This window comes from Emydura macquarii, unplaced genomic scaffold (genome assembly GCF_026122565.2).
Source record: "Emydura macquarii macquarii isolate MOO-44397 ecotype Brisbane River unplaced genomic scaffold, CSIRO-AGI_Emac_v2 contig_3517, whole genome shotgun sequence".
Taxonomy (NCBI): domain Eukaryota; kingdom Metazoa; phylum Chordata; order Testudines; family Chelidae; genus Emydura; species Emydura macquarii.
The window spans coordinates 5303558-5321422 of NW_027133654.1; positions in this window are offsets into that span (position 1 = coordinate 5303558).

Sequence of the window (17865 nt, forward strand, 5' to 3'; positions counted from 1 at the left end):
TCCTATAATAAAATCTGAGGTGATCTTCAGATCACTTCTGCTTGCTGAAAAAGAATCATTTGAGGAGGTACCAAAATGCCTGATTCAGAAGATTCATAGCAAGAGGCTCTCAAAACACCGTAACAAACACTTTACTCTCAACAACCCTCTGAAGTAGGTGGGTATTATAAAGGGAGAACATAGATGCTGGCAGAGGTGTCCTCTGCTACAGGAATCCTATCGACCATTGCAGGATTCCATGGCACAAGCCTAGAAGACATGCTGTTATACACTTTGCTGCTGTTTGAAGTAGAAACATTTTGCATCCTTGGAACAGCAGACCGAGCCATATCCTGTGAGCCAGAGCCTCACTCCCCTTTAGTGACAGTACGTGTGCTGGCCCCCTTTCCTTATATTCTTTGCACTAAGGAGAGGTATTGCCCTGTTCCTTGTCAAGTTAGGATGCAGAGGAAGAACGATGCTCTCTCCTTCTTCCCCTTCCCTCTCCCCCGCCCCGAGTCTAGCAGAACTAGGCAGTTTTATGATATTGAAAGTTTAAATAATAAAAAAAAGTGTGTGTGTGTGGGGGAAGAATGTTTGCAATTTTTCTGAAATCTATCCTTTAAAATGCAAAAAACACAGCTGTGGGAGTGAGGACTCCCAAGCAATCTTGTGAATTAGCCACTAGACTGCAGTTACAATTAATATACCTTTTAAAATTAAGGAGGGCTGAAGGGGGAAGGGATAGGAAAAGCAAGCAGCAGAGAAACCAGACAATTTTTTAATATGGTGCCTTTCAACTTTATATCTCAAAATACTTAAGAAGGAGGGCAAGCATCACCTACCCCATTTCACGGATGGGAAAACAACCACAGAAATATGAAGTGATTTGCCCGAGGCCACACAACAGCCCAGTGGCAAAGTCAGGAATAGAAGCATAATCTGACCCCCCCAAACCAATGGCCTATTTGCTGGACTATGCTACCTTCTAGCTAAGTAGGAGGCTGATGTATTAGGAGAACATGGGAAATAGTCTTACCCAGAAGAACTCACACACTCATTATTGTATATCACATGTGAGAAAGATGATCACCGCCAGTCCTTCTAGAAAGGGATTTGCTAGTCAGATGGATTCATTCATCATATTTGTATCTTCCAACTATTGACTAAGCCTAGTCTTCTTCCACAGAGTTGGAAAAGATGGTAAAACAAAACCCAAAGCACATACACTTCTTTCCAATGGAAATACTTATATTCTAGCGTAGTGTGCTCCAAGGCCTGATACAAAATTCAGTTTTAGACTGAAAAAACCTTCTGCCTGCTTTTCAGGGAAATGGCCCCTCCCTACAGTCCAATCATCATCCCCCTCAAAAAAACCAAAAACCAAACGAAAACACTGCCCAACCTATGTGTTAGGAAATTGTATATATCGAGAGCACTCAAAACCCCTCTCAGCCTTCGTTTTTCTAGGCTAAACAGGCCAAACCAGTTTCCTCTCATAAGATGGGCTCTCCATTCCTCTGATTATCCTAGTAGCCCTTCTCTGCACCTGCTCCATTTTGAATTCAACTCTCTTGAACATTGGCAACCAAAATTGTACACAGTATTCCAAATGAGGAATTACCAGTGCCTTATACAATGGCATTAATCCTTCTCTATCCTACTGAAAATGCCTTTCCGGATACATCCTAAGATCACATATGCCTTTTTTGCAGCTGCATCACATTGGTGGCTCATCTTCATCCTGTGATCAATCAATACACCCAAATCTCTCTCCTTTTCTTCTTCAACTTCCAACTGATGAGTACCCAGTCTATAGCAGAAATTCTTATTAGACCTTAAGTGGATGACCTTTCACTTTACACTATTGAATTTCATCACATTTCTGTTGTTATCCCAGTCCTCAAGGCCATGCAGATTTTCTTGAATAGCACTCTGATTCTCCATTTTATTGATAACGCCTCCAACTTTGTATCACCAGCAAATTTCATTAGTATACTACTGCTTTTTGCGCAAAGATCATTAATAAAAATATTGACTAAAATTGATCCCAAGATTGATCCTTGAGGAAAACCACTAGTAACCTCCCTCCAAACCTGTAGTTCACCCTTCAGCACAACCTCCTTTAGCCAATCCTTACCCACTGTACAGTACTTGTGCTAATCCCCATCTTCTTTAATTTAACCAACAGTTTCCCATGTAGTACTGTATCAGGGCTTCAACATCAAACTAGGCAAAACACAACTATTTAAGACAAATTTCTCTTACATCTTTTGGACTTATTCAAACAAGTCCCACAAAGAAATGGAGATTCTGAGCCCATACACCTCATCACAAGAAAAAAAATTCTCAGGAATCTTTCAGACCAACTCTACCAAGTTATGTACAACTTTTCTGAATATAATACTTAGCACTTACGATGACATTACATCTTCACAGAAGCCATGTGAGATTAAAAAAAAAGCATAATATCTAAGTCGATAGGGAAACAGACAGAGGTATGAAGGGACTTGCCCAAGGACAAAGAGAAAGTCGGTTCAAGAATCAAGACTAGAACTTAGGACCTCCCAATTCTTATGCTCAATTCTTTAGATCACAGTGCCTCATAAGTCACATTAATGTTTTTCTTAAAAATATCACATATAAAGGAGCTGATTTTCAATCTATATGAACTACAAAAAACAAAAAAAGACACCCAGAAACCCTCACAACCACCAGAAATCTAAACTAAATGGATAGGATCTGCCAAATTCCAAATTAAATAATGAACCTACTTTTGAGAAGTATTAAGGCAATCCAAACCATCCCCATCAAAAACAGTTTAATACACACTGCAGTGTATAACATAGGGTTATATGAAGTTATTATTATTATTATTATTATTTTTATTTTAAGGAAGATTAATTAAATATGCTGCTAGCTGAGACCCAAAGCATCAAATTACAGCCTCACGCAATTAAAAAAAAACCAAAAAACCAGTTGAATTAGAAACTCCAGAAAACAAAGTATTTATAGGAGAGTTACTGACACAACACAGTATTACCTTGGAATAAGTGTCAGATTAAAAAAAAGAAAAAGCACAGAAAAGAAAAGCTAATTGATATTTAGTTGCTGCATTCAAAACTTTACCCATGGAAGATTACCCTGGTGACCCCAAAAGACACACACAACTTTACTTATTTAGCTTTTGTTGAAATTGCTAAGTTATCTGTCAAAATAAAAACAAATACGTAAATTAATAAATAAATAAATAAAAGTTTCTGCTGTTGAAGAAGCCACTAGGGAAAAGGCAGACCTTAGAAACCTCAGCCAGTGGTCTACAATGAAAGATGCATCAGCCATTTTTCTTCATGGGATCTGTAGTGAAAGCTGAAACTGCATTATTGGATCTATCTAAAATGATACCACAAAAACAAGAATTACTATGAAATATTTTTACATTTCCCTTTGTAGCAGACACTCAAGGGTGGTACAGTAAAGAATCACTGGTAACTGAAAATCTAGCTTGAATATTGTACATTTTATACTAACAAGGCTTCCTGTAGATATTTGATTAACTATTAATAAGCTTTTATTGGGCCATGTTGATTCCATAGACAGTCAGAAGACCACATCAGTTGCAACACTCCAATTCATTCTTGTGAAGCCTAGTTGCAGTTACCTTCTTGGACTTATCAAATGCCTCAATTTTTCACGCTATGTAAATTTGATAATCCTCCATACATTAGAGCAGTGGTATGCTCAAATGCATGGTGATGTTTCTTCCAAGCCATATATACACAGAACAGTATTTGCATTTTAATAGCACCCTTTCCCCTACACACACTCTTCGGCTCTATTGTAGAAATGAATTTTAAACACATTAAATCTAGTAACTATTTTGTCCCCTGCTTAGGCCTATGAAACATTCAAGTATGTGCCCTGAAGAGTTCGTCTGGTACTGCTCAGGCAGATGAGATCACTGAAAATATTAGATTTTCAGAGACAGTGGTGTCTAGTGGATAGAGCACTGGACTGATAATCAGGAGACCTGAATCCTGTTCCCAGTTCTACCACTGACTTACTGCATAAAGCAAACTTGGCAGAGTGGAGAATCTGGCCTATGATGTCTTCAGAATCCAAAATACCACGTATTCGTATTTAGCACACATTTTCCATCAGCACAAAATAATGTAGTCAATATACTGTGCAAAACCTGAAGAAAAGAAGATATCATGGAAGGTGAAAGAATGATCGCAAGAATATCCCTTCATAAAAGAAAAAAAAGCCATCTATTTACTGCTTCTTTGCTGTATCATGATAAAAATCAAAATAGGTGTTCAGCAATCACTTATACCTGATCATGGTCTCTAACAAAATTAAGAAATTTGCTCCTTGCCAAAACTCTTCCATTGCTATTCAGAAAAGGGATCAAGTAGGAGTTGATTTATTGTATTTATTTTGGACTAGGTTTATTAAGAGATCAATACCACAAAGTTCATTCTAAGTCTCCTGGGTTTCCTATTGATATTGAAACACCAATTTATTGCTACCCTGGGGTTCAGGCTCTATAAACTATCTGCTAAAAACCCCACGCTTTCATGTTCAGTAGAACACAAGCCACATGGAAAACCTGCCTTCTGCGTGTTGAAAGTAGCAGCCATCACTTTAAAACTCACACTTACTTGTCTTAACTGTAAACTCTTTGGGGCAGGGACTGTCTTTTTGTTCTGTGTTTGTAAAGCACCTACCGTAATGGGGTCCTTGTATTACCATAACACCACCTAGTCATAGACAAGTAATTAATAATAAAGGAGAATATTGCAGATCCTTTCAAACAAAATCCACCGTTACATTTATCATCAAGTCTTGGACAACATAGCCTTCTGATCCTGCTTGCATAAAAGGTGTTGTTTCCTTATTAAGCCAATACAATATTTCAAGGAAGTTAGAATTCCTATTGAAGGCTAAATTTTAAAAACAGATGCCCATTGAACAGTAACTAATGAAGTAATTCTCACTTAGCTTTGGGGAGACAGGGGGGAGTTTATAGGCAACACCTAGGCTTGATAGTTTTTTCATTTCACCCAAATTTTGGGTGAAGTTTATCCAACACAGAAGCAAACAAACAGTCTTAGGTTCAGAATAAGAGAGATTTTTATCCTGCATAAAGCAGAGGCTTTTCACATATTCTAGTCATCTCTATTCCTTAAGGGAGTTTTCTTTTGTTGCTAGAGCAGGAGAGGTCAAGTGGTAGGGCAGATAAAGGGAAAAGTGAACATGCCAGTACGGAAATAGCCCCCATTCATTAGGAAGGGGCACATGTTAAAAATCACCATTCATCATTATCTTAGCCTCTGGTTTTGAAAACAAACAATGAACAAGCTGGGGCATTCTACCTTGTCCAATGCCTTTTTGCACCCAAAGACAAACAATAAACTGGGCAGATTATTTGATCAGGCAGCATAGACTACATTTTCTGGTTACCTGTAGAGTTCCTTCCCTAAATAAATCCCAGCCAGTGCTTATACATATTGCAGAGTATTAAATTATCATATCATTCTAAAGATTAAGAAAAAAATCTATTTTACAATTTAAGTGGTCTGGGGCAATGTGTTACAGAATCAGGTAAAAGTGATCAGATCCAGGAGATGTCTGCGTAATCTGGTAATTTGTGGAGTTATCCCTTGGGCCATTTAGTTAAAAGATTGACGCTAACTGCCTTTGAGGCCTTATTGGTCTTTACTTAGTTAATTACCTCTAGGACCTCTTCAGTATTTGTAAACATCTAATTGTAACCTACCCTATATGGAAGTCTGGAAAGTTTAACTTTTAGCTTCCTTTTTTGATTTACCCTTTACCCCTTTTTCTGCTATGAGCAGTTTTTGTGTAACACCTTAAAAGGCTTTTTTTATATTTGTGAAAGAGCATAAATGTAGCCTTAAGTTCCTTTAACAACATTTTTATGAGCTCAGCTTCAAAGTTAAAGGGCTAGAATAAGTGCTTGCCTTGTTATTGTAATAAAATAACTCAGTCTAAATTTAATAAATTACTAATTTTCCTGGAGACTATTTTTAAGTTCACCCCAGGTACTTGAGTCTATTAGCAGTTTGAGAGAGTTTTAAAACCAATTAAAATTTCAGTCTTCCTAGACCATCTGATATGCTCATTTTGTTCTAGGCCTCTCTATATAATATTCTGCCACATAAGACCCTGATCCTATAATTGGATCCACACAGGTGGTACCGTGTGTCCATGCAGAGTCCAATTAATTTGATAACTATTTTGAAAAAAAAAAAATCAAGTAGCAACATGATGGCATGATTTCCTTTCTAACAGCAACCATGTTGAGGTAAGGGATGGAGTTTGATGCAACTCCTCAAACGGTTATAACCAACAGGAAGCTCCAACCTACTGTGCACACAAATTAAGGCCTTGATCCTGCCATTGGATCTAGGCAGGCAGTGTCTTTCACCCACATTAGGACTCAGAAGTCAGAATGGCCCAGATCCACACAGGTACTTAGGTGCGTAAACCTCAGATTTAGGCACTAAATCTAGGATTTAGGGACCTAAGTCCCAGTTTTAGGCTTAATTTTGATCCTCAAAACCCCCACTGTAGATGCCTAAACTAACTCCGCACCGAAGTTTCCAGGGTTACATCATGTTCACAAACTTTCCAGCTCTCTTGGTGCCTAAGTTTCTGCCTCTGATCATGCATGCTGCTGCCTCTCTTCAGGTCTCTGGATGCTTCTCTCTTACCTATGTCTCAGAGGGATTCACAAACTGAAGGGAGATAGGTGTATAGCTGACCAAGTTGTGTACGGGGCCTGATTTGGTAGATGGCCTTTGAGCATGCCTACTGGACTGGGTACCATTCAAAATCTGGCCAGCAGAGGAGGAGGTGGTGCTGGTGGTGCCCTCCTTATAGCCACTTATAAGTTAAAACCCTGGTGAGTGGTGCATTTGGTCCATCCATCTGTGGGTTGTCTGTCTGTTCTGTGTGTATGGGCTTCATAGCTGGGCCATGGACCCCTGAATAAGCAGCTGAGGCGGGTCTGTTGGTGCCTTGGAAAGGGCAGTGCAACTTTTAGCTTTGATAAGCCCCACTATTGGACATCTGAGTGGTTAATCATTTGCTGGTGGGGAGGGGCAAAGCTGAGCTGAGCTAAGCAGGGAGACTTGATATAAAAAGTCACTTGCTAAGGCAGCTAAAAGGAAAGTTTCAGACTCAGATTACATAGGGACTGTGAGAGGCTTTCCTCCCAGGTTCATCCCCATGTATGATTTCAAGATGGCCAGCAATCGTGGTGGTGACCTATAACAGATGTGTCACATTTTCTTTCCTGCCTGAAGGGACTTCCTGTGCATGAAGTGCAAGTCTGGTGGCTATGCTGGAGGAGAAGATTCACTGTAGCATTTCTAATCCTAGAATCAGAGAAGCTGATAAGTTCCTAAACAGCCAGGTTTGGGAAACAGCAGAACCCCAGGTTCAAAGAAGAAAGGATCTGGCCACCAAGAAGGGGGGGAGGGGGGAGGGAAGAGAGAGAGAGAGAGAGGAAGTCAGAGACAAGGCCTGGCAGTTCATAAACCCCAGAGGCAAGAGGTCACAGTGGCATTCTACATGGCTGGAGATAGATGAGAATGGGCAGGCTGTGGCCACCAGAGAGAAGAGGACCAGGAGGAATTCAATAAAGCTAAACATTTCCAATCAATACCAGGTTCTCAATATAGAAACTTTGGAAGATATTGCTCAAGATCCAGGTGGTCCAAAAGATTGGAGTGATATCCAGGCACACCTGAGGATGGCAGCTGGGTCCAATCTATAAGAAAATCAAGTTTGTCCACAAAGATCTCCAACTGTCCAAGGAAGACAGACATATCTCCAGCAAGGATCAATACTCAGAAGAATCAAAAGAACATTGTTCCAGGGATAGGTGGACAACAGGATGGTGATATCATGAATGAGATATCACTTCAAGATTGGATAGACTTCTGAAGTCAATGGGCAAGGACCCTGGTAATGGTTCACAATGGCACTAATGACATGGTCATGAGATCTCTCTCAGAAAATGGAGACTTCACGGAACTCTGAAGCATGCTGAAGAAGAATGTCCAAGCAATCTTCTCAGAGATCCTTCTGTCATGAATGAAGGAAGACAGAAGGCCAAAGATTCAGGAAGTAAACCACTGTCTAGAGAAGTGGTGTAGGGTTTTGATTTGTGAAACATTGGTCCACTTTCTGGGAGGAGATGGGGATGTATATAGTTTGGATGGCCTCCACCTTACCAGAAGGGGAACCAATCTCCTCAGGGACAGGCTGGCTAAAGTAGTCAGGAATAACAAAAAGGGAGAAGATATGAGCACTAATTTAGCACAAAAATCAATAGGTTGAGAACAAAATTAATCTAAAGGACATGAAGAGAATACATTATTTAATTGCCTAGCCACCAACACTAGGAGTCAGGTAAAAAACAAGAGAAGTTGGAATTGCTCATTTGTGAGTATAAAGTTGATCTAGTTAGCATTACTGAAACCTAGTAGGACGATTTGAATGATTGGAATGTTGCAAATCAATGGTTACAACCTATTTAGGAAGGATTGAGTGGGTAAAGGGGGAGAAGAAGTGGTATTCTATGCCAAAAATGGCATTACCTGTTTCTGAGTCACTGATAACTCAGAAGAAAATGATCTTGATTGCTTATGGATCAATAACCTAACATATAAAGCAAAAGATGGGAGATTAGTTGGTGTCTGCTACAGACCACCAAATCATACAGAGGAAAAGGATGACCTACACATATCTAGAATGTGTAGTAAAAAAACCAAACAACTGCGTGACCATGGGGGACTTCAACTGACCATGGGGGGCCATGGGGGACTTCAATGTTTTAGCAGCATGATGGTCTGGTGGTCTCATGCTGCTAAAAAACATCCTCAGAATTTATTATAGATGACAATTTCCTAACTCAAAAAATGTTGCCTCCAACATGGAGAATTCTATATTACACATTTTCTTGACAAATAAAGAATTGATCTCAGAACTAAAATTTAATTGCATCCTAGATACATGTGACCAATGACGTGAACAAACAGAATAAAGTGCAGACCAGCAATATAAATACATGGTTCTTCAAAAGGGCCAATTTCACAAAGCTGAAAACAATTATGAACCAAATCAGCTGGAATGAAGAATTTATGTGAATTCAGAAAAAATGTGAATAATAATTTGGAATTGTTTAAGAACATCTAACTAGATGCTCCAAGAGCCACAATTGATGAAGAAAGCCGTACTGGTCAAAATATTGACCTGGTTTGGAGGTTTGATGTAAATCCACAACAATTGGCCAGGGATTCAAAGAGCAAATGTAGCATCTGAAAACATTTTAACTCACTTTTTGAAAATGATTACATTTCAAAATCTGAGTGTGCCTCTCTAACAGTGTTAATGTTGGGGGATCTTTTAATGATCATTTTGTCTCTTAAGATAGCAGATTCTTCCTTTCTCTTCCACAAACTCAGGGAAGCTGAACCTGGTGGTGGAAGTGTAGTGTGCAGGGGTTGTCAGGATGGGGTCAATCAGAGGGAAGGGGAAAGTAGGTAAAGTGGGACACGGAATGGGGGGGTGCTGTTTACAACATGCTGATTCTTCCATGGAACCCCATGGAAGCCACTCCACCAAAACTCTGCAAAGATATAGGGATAAGATTAGGGAAGAATTGATTCTCTTGCTAATGTCATGGAATCCCATCAGACCTCTGACTAGGAGTTGCATTAGACCTGGTCTACCGTGCCTGTGAATTCGGCAGCAGACGACGGCAGTTATGCAACCTATGCAGAGTAGCTTGCGTAATGCCTGTCGACTTAGTAATTTCTGTTTAGGATGCCGTGTCCACTGTGCTGCACCAATGGGAAATGCGTTCCCATCGACGCAGCGCTACACTTTTTGGGGAGTGGTTTTATTAAATCAACTTCCAGATTGATTGAGTGGGTCTTCACTTCCGCTCAATCGATCTGTATAAAAATCGATTTTGCCGCCATCCGTGTAGACATACCCCTAGGAACTCTGGTTAGCTCCCTCCAAAGTTGCTAGAGTGCAACTATGGGGCAAGCAGCCACTGCGTATCTCCCAACATTTCAAGGAGCTAAAGCGGAATGCAACTTGTCACCACCAAACCTTGTGGAGTCCACTGCAGCCAATGGCCCCAGTGCCTCACCCACTGAATCTGTGCCCCCACCTTCCAGCCTGGCCTGCCCAGGTGCAGTGTCACCCTACATCCCTGAGCTCCCCTACACAGCCACTGAGCATGCCCAGGAGCAGCAGAAGTTGCTGTCCTCCCTAGCTCTGCTTCTGTTTGAACTATGTTTTTAAAGGTACCATGTGTGCTGGTATATTGTAGATATAAATGCAGCTATGTGAGAGAACCAGAATACATTTTCAGAAGCTATGGTAGAGTCATTGCATGGAAAAAAATTTAGGGAACTATTATTCTTTCAAAGCACACTAGCAACTTCCATTAGCATTAATTGGAGTTATAGTGCATGTATTAAGGGAGACAATAGACCCTGTGAAATTTGCAAACAAACACAAACTATAGCAATACTTGCAGCTAAATAGCATCTAGTGAATGCCCTGAAAATTTAAACAAAGTTTAATATGTTCAAACTTGATCAGAGATTATAGAAAATATTAACAAAAAACAACAGCCATCATTTTGGAATCAGTTGCAGCTTTCATGAATTGGAGGTAATGCTGAGCGTGATGTCAGTTCGGCAGATAACCATTGGGAAGATACGAATATAAATTACATACTGTAACAGAAGCAGAAGAGCCAATTCCTGTCAATGACACATAATTGCAAATGAAAGACAGCAAGAAACACTAGGGAGCCACATGCACAAGAACAGACACTGCAGGGGCTCAATTAAGATCAGAATAATATGCATCAAGTTGGAAATGCATGATGAGTAGTTAGTACTTTTCGATAAGAGCTATGGTAGATAATCTCCTGTAGTCTTTTTAAAAATGTTTGTGTATAGACCAAAATGATCCCAGCTCCAAGCAATTATCTTGACTGAAGTTGTGCTACCTAAGGGATGAATTTATTTTAACTTATATTTAATGAAGATTCATTTTGTGTATTGTAGCATATTACAAATGCATTCTAACTTTCTACCAAAGCTTTCCAAGCCAGAAGTGTACAGTCATTCCTTTAAATGCGAATAATTTCCAGTAATCTTCCGAGTTGATTGGATTAATTTTTTTTTAGCCTGATGGGGCCAAGTATGTATGCATAGGATAGTGAAGAGCTAGTTAGGTCTTGAATTGCTACAGTGATAGTTATTAAAATGGTATGACATCTTTTCAAAGGACACAGCAGTAATTACCATGCTTTCTGGATGCTCCTTGGAACTTTATGTCAGGAGGAGCTTGTACTCTTTGGGTTCCGGGCACCTGGCCACAGCTAAAAGCCCCTCCCACAGCCTAAGGGGAGGAACTACGGGGCAAATAAGTTTGGGGGACAACAAATGAGAAAACAGGAACAGGCATGAGGGTCAAGGGCTAAACAGAGGAAATGTGAAGGGGACACTGAGCAGAGAGCCCCGAACAGCATTCACTGCTCCTCAAAAGTAGCTACAGAGTCAGCAAATGCAGCCCAGAGGAACTCTGCCTGAATATGTGAGCAGACGGAGGAACATAAATAGGCCCCACAGTCAGAGCACCTCCTCAGCCAACCTCCTCTCCCTCAGCAGGAGCTTCTGCTGGGTTGGTGTGTCACTCCACTAACCTCTAATGTAGACTTTGGGCAAGATCCTCAGCTGGTGCAAGTCTGCATAATTCCATTGACTTCAAAGGCATTCACTTTCCTAAGCATTCAGTTAGTCACCAATTTGACAAGAATCAACATTTCAGGTGTTACATTCAAAGCAAGAAATTTGCTAGAGACCATGGAGCTGAAGAGGGCTGGGACAAAATGTGTAAATTAACAAATCAAGTTAAGGAGTGACAAATAAGTGGAAGAAGAGGTCAAAAACCAGAAGGAAGAGTAGTGAACAGTATATGCTGGCTGCTAAGTGGACAGTAATTTAGTTAAGAGTTTTAAATACACAGAGGTAAGAATGCTTTGGAAATTAGATAAGGCCATTCTGAAAAACCTGTAGAGAAAGAAAGCAGAAGCAGAAAATAGCCAGGCTTTTTGCAAGTTCTTTCTGATCACTTGTTAAATAGAAACATGCGTCAAGTTACGTATTTCATTAGCTGCAAAAACTCATGATGTAGAAGGGGAAATAGTGTATGGTACACAGGGCCACAGCCAGGATTTCCAATAGCTGGGATAAAAACGTAGAAACAAGATCCTCCACACTACACTCAGCTTTTACCTCACCATTTTGTGTTCCTGACAAATTCCATGTGAAGTGACTAGCTGAAGCCAGCAGGTAATGAGGTGAGTGAGCAGCAGCTATGTGGGCCATAGCAGCTGGCTGAGGGAGAGCGAACAGCAACACTCAGGATGACCATTTCTCTTGAGAACTCTGCCAAGCCTGGGCTAATGTCCACGCATGTTCCCTTTATAATGGTGGGACAAACAGGTTTCAAACAAACGACCAATAGATTCATATATATTGCTAAAGAAATACAACTCAACAAATGAAGTAAAAAAAAAAAAGAGTACAACAATCATAATGTTCCAGGAAATGGAGTGGGTTGGGGGACTGCAAGCAGAAGATTAAGGAGTGGCTCCATGACAATTTGAGTCAAGGAGGAGTACAGCATTAGCAACTGGAGGAAATAAGTGGTGCTAAAAACCAGGGACATTACAAACATCAAAAAAGGGAGCACACTTAGTTTGTCTGGAAAGACCTGACCAATAGAAATGATATCAAACTAGTATAATAAATAGCTCTCTTTTCCACATGAACTGTCGGAGCAATTCAAAGTTGCAGCAACTCATCCATCAAAATATGATGGGATATTTCATCATGATGTCTAGTGGTGTCCAAAGAGCCTCGAATGTGTAATGAGAAGAGTGGGAGGGAAAGATTACATTTGTTGACAACACATTTAACTTTTTTTGTTTTGTGTCCTTCCTAGAACTCTCCAAATGCATCAGAGTTAAACAAGGGTTTAAAATAAAATAGGAAGGGGAGATCAAGGGTTATTAGTCAAATGAGAAGAGAAACGAATTACTGAGACAGAGAGATACAGGCTGTTAAACTGCAGGAGTATGGTCTCCCAATAAGAGGCGAAGGAAGTGGACAGGACTAAAGATATAGAAATTAGGCCAGCACTAGATGAGTGGAAGGAGCCAGCTGGGGAACTGGGAGAGAAGGTCACTGCAACAGACCAGCACAAATCAATGAAGAGTTAAAACAAAGAAGAGTTTTGAGAGACAGCTGTGTCTCCATCCACAGCATGGGACACCACAGCCCTCTTGTACAATCACCAGTTCTTAAGAGGTATCTGTTGATAGCATGAATTGAACAGATTTTATAGTGCAAAAAAGATGATTGACTAGACTAAAACCCAAGTCCTGCAAAGACTTACACACTCAGGTAGTCCCATTGAATTCAATAGGTTCACTCAGTTGTGTTGAATTATTTGTCTTTGCAAGATAAGAAAATTAGAGCTTTAGTTGTACTTGCATCAGCTGTCAAACCTATTGCTGCATACAAAATTCTTGTTTCCTTTAAAAAAAATAAGTTTCTATATTCTATGGCACTGGGCTAAAGACAAATTTTGAAAGAATGCCAATTCCTCATGACAAAGGTAAAAAGTTAGTATGACAGTCTACATGCCTTCCTTATCCCTTCAGTCAGGGAAGATTTCCATGTACCAGAACATCATACAGAACTCCGGTATAGCAAGGTAACGATTGCACAATGATATGTTACTCCAGAGTTAAATGAAACTCCTTCACTTGCAGAGATGCAGCAGTTCCACACAAGAGCTCCCAGAGCAGACATCGGTCCCTTGACTTCTATAGCACAGCACTGCTGAAGCACTCCAGAATTTTACCAAATGCCTTACAAAACAAACGTAATATATTAACTGTGACAATTCCTTGATACTTCAATGGCAGCTACACTCAATCCCACCGTGTGTGAAGTCTCTGACTCTGGGTGCTAGAGCATCCTCAGCTCACAGTCCAGGTATAACCCCTGGTGAGAGCATGTATTATGTCTCTCCCTGTACTCAGTCCACAGGGGATACACATCTGTTACAGCTCTCAGCTAAAGAAGCTTGGCTCTTTAACTTAATCTGTAGAGGCTCATTCTTTTAGCTCTGGAAGTCCCCTGTTCAATCTCTGGTATGTTGGCTAAGATGGTGGCCATCACATAAGCAACAGCAATGGAAGCTTAAGTTCTCCACACTACAATATACCCATAGTCTACTACAGAGGGATCACTCTAAGACTCGGCTTGTCTCTATGTGGGGTGGGGTTGAAGGTGAGATACCCTAACAAGATACAGTATCTTCATCTCTTTAAGGCACATGCATACCATCTATAACTTTTCCTCAGCACTGGCTCAAAAATACAGGTCTCTTCAGCCATGCTCCATAATACAAGTGTTTGAACCACAACTCCCCTCCCAGACACAACAGCAAAATGAACAGGAAAAGCTTTCTTTAGCCCAGGCTACAAAAACCTGCAGGGAGGTCATTTCCCTCAATCTTCTCTGGTCTGATCAGAATCTTCCTAATCCCAGTTCCTTCCATGGCAGAAAGACATACTTTCACCCTTCCTCCCTTCTCTTTTCAGAAGCCCTCTCCAGCCTGACCTCATAAGCCCCGCTGACCACTCCCCCTTGCTGATGAGCAGAGTTACCAGTATCTTCAGGAGAGGACAGGTCCTCATCCCTGTTCCTTTCATAGACAGTTAATTCTTTCTCTTGTCTAATTTAGTGTGGGGTACCTTACACACATCCCATTTCAGTGACAATAATTCATGCCCATTTACTCCATTTACTTACTTTGTGCAAGCTGCCAGCAAGAATATCAATTAGTACCAGTTGCAATTTCATTCTATAGTCATAATTATCCACTAGAAGTTGGGGTAAACATAAGATGAACATTGCAGAGACAACTGTGGATAATCTGGAACAGTCCCCTAAAGATATACGGAAAGTTTTTAAGAAAAAAAGCTTCCACTATGAGTTTTGATTTGATTTTATTGGATTTTTTCCCCTAGGACTTAAAGCAAAGACAATCACTGATGTCCATCATAAAAAAGGCACTTTCTTCCTTACACAGTTACCACAATTTAATCAATTTAACTTCAGCATGCCACAGACCTTGGTAGTGCTAGAGGATTTTCATGATCCTACCTCCATCTTCTCTTCCCTGCTGAGGCATATAGAGAGATGTACAAAGGAAGCCATTTGTAGAGCACAATAAGAAGTTTTATTGGGCCTACAAACAAGGAACAATACTGTATATTCAGAGAGCGCCATCTACTGGCACATTATTACCTATTTTCACATTAACCTCAGTTTTCTAGAGCACTCCTGTTATAGGAGATATCTGTCTTTTCTCCCCCTGGATGGCTTATGAGAGGAATAAGGGCCACCTGTTCTGGCTAATATGGTCAATTAGAAGCACAGCTGGAGAGGGAGGATTTCTTACTTACCTGCTCTACAGGAATGCTGTTTCCAGGGACCCAAAACTATCTAGCGGATGAGGGCTGGAAATTAAAAAATCCATTACAGAACAATCAGGTGCAGAAACTGTCTTGCATTACTTTCTTACTGTCTTACATATACTGCCTTCCCCCTCCCCCACCCTCACAAAAATTGAGAAACTGAGGGGAGGTCTGTGTCATTGAGCTTCAAAGGGCTTATAAACCCAGTCAGAGTCACCAAAATATAGACTCCAATGAGTTTCAGTTATTACCAATTACAGCTGGTTAAAAATTTTTGGTTGACGAGATGACAAAAAAAGTCTTATTGACTATATAGAAATTTACATTTTTGTTTAAATGTTTTGAGCGTTTTCCTTAAATGTTTAGAGAAATTCTGAAGAGGAGACTTGTCTTTGCCTGGTTTTTTCTCCACCTTTTTTCACCCCATTAAATAAAAACCTCATGGAAAACTACAATTTAAAAAATCCTTCAACAACCCAAGGATACAAATCTGAAGGTTGTAAAGCTGCAGTCACGGGGTAATGAAAGACTTCTAGATCTCAAGATCAAAGCCAACTAGTTAATCTCCTTGAGATTTTTCTTTTATTATAACAAAGACATTTCTTTATTACAGTGAATTCTAACTTTTATAAAACCAGCAGGGTTAATGATAATAAAGTATTTTGCTCTTCTATACAGCTAGCATGTTTCAGTTAGGATGTAAAACTTCCTTCAAAACATTAATGGTCAGTTCTTGTGGTATGTTGAGCAACCTTCACTTCCTAATTAACTTAACAAGGGCCAAATTCAAAAGTTGTGGAAGCCAGTGAAAAGGCTCTTATCAGCCTCAGTGGACTTTGGATCAGGCATGATCCATTTGAAGATACTTAGAAGTACTGTGTAGGAACAGCCGCTTGGGGCTGAACTGTAGCTTAAAAAAAAATTTAAAAAAAATCACACCCTACAAGAAGAAACATGCTAATGAGATGCAATTACAGTACATTCTTTTGCCATCTGCACTATCAGTTTATTCCATTTAAGTCTGTTAAATTTCATCCAATCTTTATCAAAATTACACACAAATAAATAATGTTCTAAGAACATTAACGTTGCAAAGTCAAGACCTGAAGAGCTAGGAAAAACCAGCATTAAATTGGCATATGCAACCTTAATTTGGCCCTCCTTGTGCATATGCATTATGATAATGTCTTTAATTACATGATCACATTTTTTCCACCTCCATCTCATTTAGTGCACAGATTGGACAGTGTTCACAATGAGCAGCTATTCAATATTTTGTTTTATCCTCACTGGTCAGTTGCAAGCTTCAAAACTTAATTACTGCATACTATTCAAGCCCTGCATTGAAGACATTCATTTCTTTATGGGCTTAACTACACTACTTATCACTATAGTATCTCAGTGCTTCACAAATATGAATGAATTTTCAGAATGCCCTTCAGGTCAAGGGGTGCTTATTATCCCCATTTTACACAGAGGGAACTGAGACAGAGTCCAAAGGTCAAAGTATCCGCTAAATTTTGGGTGTTCAATTTAAGATGATTAGGACCTGATTTTTCATACCTAGGACTTAATATAGTCAAGCACATCTCCAACTGACTTCAGTTGCAGCTGCGAGTGCTCAGCACCTCTGCAAGTCAGAGCCTGAGGTCTCAAGTTGCACATCCAGAAAACCAGAGGAACACACAATTAGTGCCCAACTGTGAAAAGTTTGATTTAAGTGACTTCCCCAGCTTCACAAAGGAACTCTGTGGCACAGATAGGGATGGATCAATTCTCCAGAGCAGCATTCACTAAGGGGTCATCCTTTCTCTTGCTTCCTTCCAACTTTGATCAAGGGATTCATAAAGTCTAAGGCCAGAAGGGACCACTGTGATCATCTAGTCTGACCTCCTGTATAACACAGGACATAGAACATCCCCACAATAATTCCTAAAGCAGATTTTTTTAGAAAAACATCCAATCTCGATTTTAAAATTGTCAGTGAAGAAGAATCCACCGCAAACTTTGGTAAGTCGGTCCACTGGTTAATTACTCTCACTGTTAAAAATTTACACCGTATTTCCTCTCTGAATCAGTCTAGCTTCTACTTCCAGCCATTGGATCAGGTTACTCTTTTCTCTGCTAGATTGAAAAGCCCAATAATATTTTTCTCCCATATACTTACAAAGTAATCAAATCACCTCTTAACCTTCTCTTTAGTAATGCTAAATAGATTGAGCTCTTTCAGTCTATCACTGTCAGTCATGTTTTCTAATCCTTTAATC